The following is a 6,028-nucleotide window of genomic DNA, read 5'->3' on the forward strand; positions in this document are numbered from 1 at the left end:
CCCATTTGAACCATAATTTCATTCACAAAAACACCACGCTATGGGGCATTTTTCCAGCCCATTGCACACCATTTCAGCATCCCTAGCACTCGTTAATTTGTGCCCCCATGTGGGCCCCTTTTCACACTAATTCGCTCATAAATTTTTGTTGTGACCTTCGATTGATGATCCGTCTGCACCGGCACATTTCCCTACTCACGTGGGACAATCCAAGGCACATTATTAACACAATGGTCCCTACAACACTCATAGATCTTTAACCCCCCTAACACACCTACATCAACACCTGCACTTGCGGCGACAGAGGCGCTCCTTCCACCTCTCCCCAAATTTGGATGCAACTACGCTTTGGATAATGCATCTGACAACCTTCTGCCTCGAATTCCCCCCCTCAAATTCAAAAAATCCCTTTGACTCCTCCGCGACACGACATGGCCGAGCATCGTCACGATGATAGGGACCTTGAACTTGAAGCACAGGAAACAATTTCTTTAACTCTGATCCAGCCCAATTCCTCCAGCATTTTGATGCCGCATGATGAGCGGGTGGAGATCAATTCAATGAAACCAAGGTCGCCTCGTTCCCCACCCCATGGCCTTAACTGATGAAGCCTCAGAATGGTACCTAGACCTCCTAGTGGAAGAAAGAGCCACATGGGACCTACTGGAAACTGAATTCAAGAGGCACTTTCAAACAGAGAGACTACAAGATGATCCCGCTCTCCAAGTAAGCAAGCTTGAACAAGGTTAGCGAGAAGATGTACACATGTACCTGGGTAAGATGAAACGCTTAGGAAGAAAATCCGCAAAGACATGAAAAAGATTAGCAGTTACAAAACATTCAGCGCTGCTCATGTGGCAGCCATTGCATTGAGTATGGCATGACCAACTAAAAGAAGAAATGATGCAGGCCATGGAACAAAAGCTTCACATGTCTCAGCCACCACCTCAGACTTATCCACGGTGAGAAAATATATGGTGTCCACACTGCATGGCCAATCATACAGCAAATGAATGTCCCGTCAATCTGAAGAAGGTACCCATACCAATAAGAACTCAAATTTTCATTGGGACCTTGAAACTGAGGCTGAGAAGGCTCAATTTGAAGATCAAGTCTTTGACAATGACTTAGCCATTCTACATGCCCTAATGGTGGTCGAGCTTCCCAAAGTTGAATAAAAGCAGAAGATCCCGTAAGAAAGCTAAAGGAGGAAATCACTACAAAGCCAAGGCCGAACACTTCAATGAATTCAAACAAGTCCAAACATCTTACCAAGCCAGCTCCCTTAAAATATGAGGCACCTCGTCTTGAATGGTTCCCTGATCGACTTGAAGGAGTATGCACAACAAATGAACCCTTTCTTGGGAATACTTTGCCAGTGGAAAAGTTACCCCACAGTTCCCAACGTAAGAAGTTTTGAAAGTATAAGCCACATGTGTGGATGAAGCTCGATCAAGAGACTTTAGAGAAAGAAAGTCCCCAAGAGCCTCAAAGTTTGATGAGTGCAACCAAGCCTTTGAGATTTTAAAGTGGTGCCTAATCACATCAATATTGATTTTCATGTTTATACTGATGGAACCAAGTATGCAATTGGGAGTGTGCTTTGTCAACCTGGTGAACATAAGAAAGACTACCCATTCTACTTTGCCAATCGTTAACTCGATGATGCAAAGATCAACTATACGAGCAAAGAAAGAGAAGCCCTAGCAATGGTGTATAGTGTTAAGAAATTTTGGCACTATCTATCGGCAAATGGTTTTGTCTTCTACACTGACCATCAAGCATTGCTTCAATAGGAACCGTCCGTGTACAATAGGAATAATAACCAAACGGCTCCTCTTGCTTCAAGAATTCAACTTCAAAATAGTGGTCTGCAAAGGTGCCAAACACTACATTGCCGATCACATGTCTCGTGTCAAGTTTGGAGAAGAAGCCACTAGAGTAGAAGATGACTTGCCAGATGCCACACTATTTCAGATAGATGTTGTTCAAGATTGGTGTGCATATATTATTAGGTACGTTATGGCAAGAAGACCACCCCCTGAAATGAAAGCAGTGGATGCCATAAAACTAATTTTAAAAGCTGCACCCTATCAACTCATTGCAGGACAACTGTACAAGATGGGCAAGGACCAGGTTTTAAGAAGATGTGTAATGCCTCATGAGATCATGCCAATCTTGAGTGAAGTCCATGAAGGCACTATAGAAGGAGACTTCCAAGGGGAAGCCGTAGCAAGAAAAGTCCTCCTCATAGGCTACTGGTGGCCAATACTTTGGGCAGATGCCTATGAATATGTCAAAGGTTGTGATGTATGCCAATGGACTACTAAACCACAACACAAGGACTTCAATCACCTAACAACAGTTATTGCACAAAAACCATTTGAAAAATGGGGAATTGACTATGTGCATCCCATCCACCCAGCAGCAAAGGGAACACATGCACGCTACATCATTGTGGGAACTGATTACTTTACTAAATGGGCTGAAGCTAAAGCAGTCACAAAGGCAGATGCCGGAAGCACAGTAAGATTCTTATACGAGAATGTGATCACCCGATTCTAATGCCCCATTGAAATTGTGTCAAATAGAGGCATGCATTTTGTCAATGAGGTAATCTAAGAACTCTTGTCTAGCTTTATGGTAATCCATAGAAAAAGCACACCCTACTACCCTAAGGGAATGGATAGGCCGAATCCACCAATAAAATGTTATGCATTATCCTCACCAAGGTAGTAGAGCCACAACGTTCTAATTGGGCAGAGAAACTAAATGCAGCCTTATGGGCATACCGAAGCACACTCAAGGTCAATATAAGGAATACACCTTTTCAATTGGTGTACGGCCTTAAAGTTGTGGTCCCACTAGAAATTGTAAACACATAGCAGTACAGGAATGCCTGGGAGATCATGCATCCCTGAAAGAAAGACTCAATCAATTGGAGAAGCATACAAAGACCAGATTAGTTGCCTACCATGCCATGATAATAGAAAAACACAGAAGAAAGGCACGGTTTGATAGAAATCTTAAAGCCAAAGACATCAAGGAAGGTGACCTGGTCCATGTTATACAATGCCAAAGTACACAAGGGAAAACTCAAGTATCTAGGTCAAGGACCCTATCGAGTAAGAAAAATGAATCCCATCAGAGCTGTGCTGCTAGAAACATTGGATGGAGTCCAATTCAACACAACCATAAATGGGAGCCGACTGAAGCGCTACTACATCAACACGCAAGCTATTCTCGACAAAAATTAAGATTTGGGAAACCCAAGTCTTTGTTAGTTAGTATTGGATTGTATCATGAGCACTCACTTGCATATGTACGTCTTTGCACATATAGGTAGCATGAACCGATTTCAACCTAGGGCTCAGAAGTGATGCATGAGTCCTAGCTACCCTATGAAATCCCAGCAACAATAAAAAAAGCATATAGCTAGTCTCTACCTAGTTACTAGGTCACGTGCACTCACACGCTTTCGATTAGACACATAGTCGATTGCATGAATAATTGTGCCACACACTTTCATTCCACACTCTCAAAGCATGTGTAAAAATAAGATCTCTCAGAATACACACACAAATGTCATACTTGCATGCCAACTAATCTAATGATCAATGGTACACCATATGTACATGGATGCAGGTTCAAAAACAATGCTGCCACTAAAGAGGATGCGAAGAAAGAGCCCACCGCCTCCACGAGACCCCCTCCAAAGTTCACAGCCATCTACCTCCTCTCAACCACGGTGACCACATGCATTTGTGGTTCAGAGCAATAGCTCTGAGGAGGATTCTATGCATGACATGGAAACACAAGAAGAACAAATGCCACTCACCACACCGGCCAACACAACCATTGACAGGGCATTGTCCTTGGAACTTGTATTGCCACCCACATCAACTTATGCTCTTTCCGATGCAACAACATCTTTCTTAGAGAAAAGGGGTTTAGGTAGTTTGTATGAGAGCCTAAAATCCTTGGAGGACAATCCTACAATGACCACGTACATTACGGACTTTTTCCATTCTTACTACTTCAACGATGCACAGGTTGGCAAGTACGGCACCATCACTGTACATCAGAGCCCACTCAACATTATCCTCAATAATATAGTAATTCAAAGGGCCTTCTCACTCCCAACTCAAGGTGCAAAATACCCTACATGGCTTGTCGACACTAAATTTCTCGAAATACCACCTCTCCTCGCCAAGGGCACAAAGTTCCATAGGGGATATTACTTCGCACCATCATTAACCCTCACCTCAAGGAAGCAACACAATTCCTATCCACAATCCTGGGGGTTAAGTGCGGTAAGAATCGATCCCTTCCACTCCGCACATTTGTTTTGCTGAGTAGGAAGCTAAAGCAAGATAGGAAGACCCTGGATCCAGCACTTAGTCATCTTCTTCACCAAAATACTTGATGGTTCATCAGGCCAAAAATGTAAAATTCCATGCTTATTGGCTGTAATCATCAATAAAGAGCTACAAAAACGAGAAATGACTTTGCCCCAAAGTCACCAAAACCTATTCCCTTCTCACCAGCATGGGAGCCGTCACCAACTTCTTCTACTATCACATTGGCAAATGCTGATACCTCAAAAGAAATGCCTATTCTGGAGATCGAAATTGAGGAATTGCCCCACCACGAGATGCTACAACTTAGCGCACAACTACAACCAATATATCTCTAACAATAGCAATAGCCAAAGCTTGAGGCTACATCGGCACCAACACTACCCATCAACGCCATGCCAGTCCATGAGCCACAAGGGGAGCTAGTGCCAGATCAACAATGTGACTACTGTACCCAAGGGATTGACTTACCATTGGAACAACCCCCAACAAGTACTATGGAATCATCAAGTTGGCTACATGGCCACCAATTGTATCAGCAGTATTGCCAATCCTCATCACCGTCTATCATTCTCCATCATCAAGCTAGCCAAATGCTTCAAATGTCAGAACTATTCACTAGCTTGGCCAAGGAGGAACATGCACGAGAATTGGAAAGACAGACTGTAGCAACAATCGAAGACCGATTCCATGGAATTACCATAGAGGTCAAGGCACTTCAGGCGCAAATAGAGGAGAAAGATGTTTACGAAGTGTGCATGAACGAAGCTCTCCAAGCTCAAGAGAATGCAGTGAGGGATGTGACCTCCAACCTCCACCAAAACCAAATATAGCTGTTAGCAGCAGTACAAGCTACGGCAATCCTACAGACCTCCTATGACTACTTGACCTCTGCACATGCTCAGCAGACGTAGGAACTGGCATAAGCTCGACTTACTCTAATCCACAAAGAAGAAGAGTTCCAGGATTGCCAAGAAAAGCTTGAAGACATGCAATAGTCTTTGGCAATACGCACATTTAACATTGAAGAGCTTACAAGGGACTGCAGAATCTTAAAGGACTAACTTGCTACTGCTAAAGAGGCCAACACTTCTCAAGCACAAGTCTTGGACCAATGGTCCAATACCCTTCAGCAACAAGCACAGGTCACCTTCCAAATGAAAAAGCTTAAGGAGGCATATACATCCATCTACCATAAGTATAAAGAAAAAATAGATGAGATGCAATCCCAAAAGTTAGTCATCTCCAAGCTTGAACTCCAATTGCTAGTGTACAATAATGAGGCAATGGAAGACAACACCAATGAAGTCCCACTACAATGCACAAACGTGGTGTACCGAGAGCTTATGGCTGCTCTACAAGCGAAAGATCACCTCAAAGCACGAGTGCTTATCCAATGGAAGCAACTCCAACTCAGGATCATATCCACTCATCCAACAATCAAATAGGAGCGTTCCATAAGGGCCAAAACTCTATGCATAATTTTCTAAGACTTGTCCGAAGATGGAAAAAATATATTTTGCCTATCTACACATGCCAGGTTTATAGCACTCAGGACAGATGCTTGTATGCCTCATGGGTAGTCCTCCCCTCAGGGTTACTGGTTTGTTACCATTGCTACAAAGGCCATCACACTACTATTATCTACAAGGCATGACATAATCGACATC

The sequence above is a fragment of the Dipteris shenzhenensis genome, chromosome 25, assembly GCF_047967505.1.
Source record: "Dipteris shenzhenensis isolate YYH24624 ecotype China chromosome 25, Dip_SZ_1.0, whole genome shotgun sequence".
In the NCBI taxonomy this organism is placed as follows: domain Eukaryota; kingdom Viridiplantae; phylum Streptophyta; class Polypodiopsida; order Gleicheniales; family Dipteridaceae; genus Dipteris; species Dipteris shenzhenensis.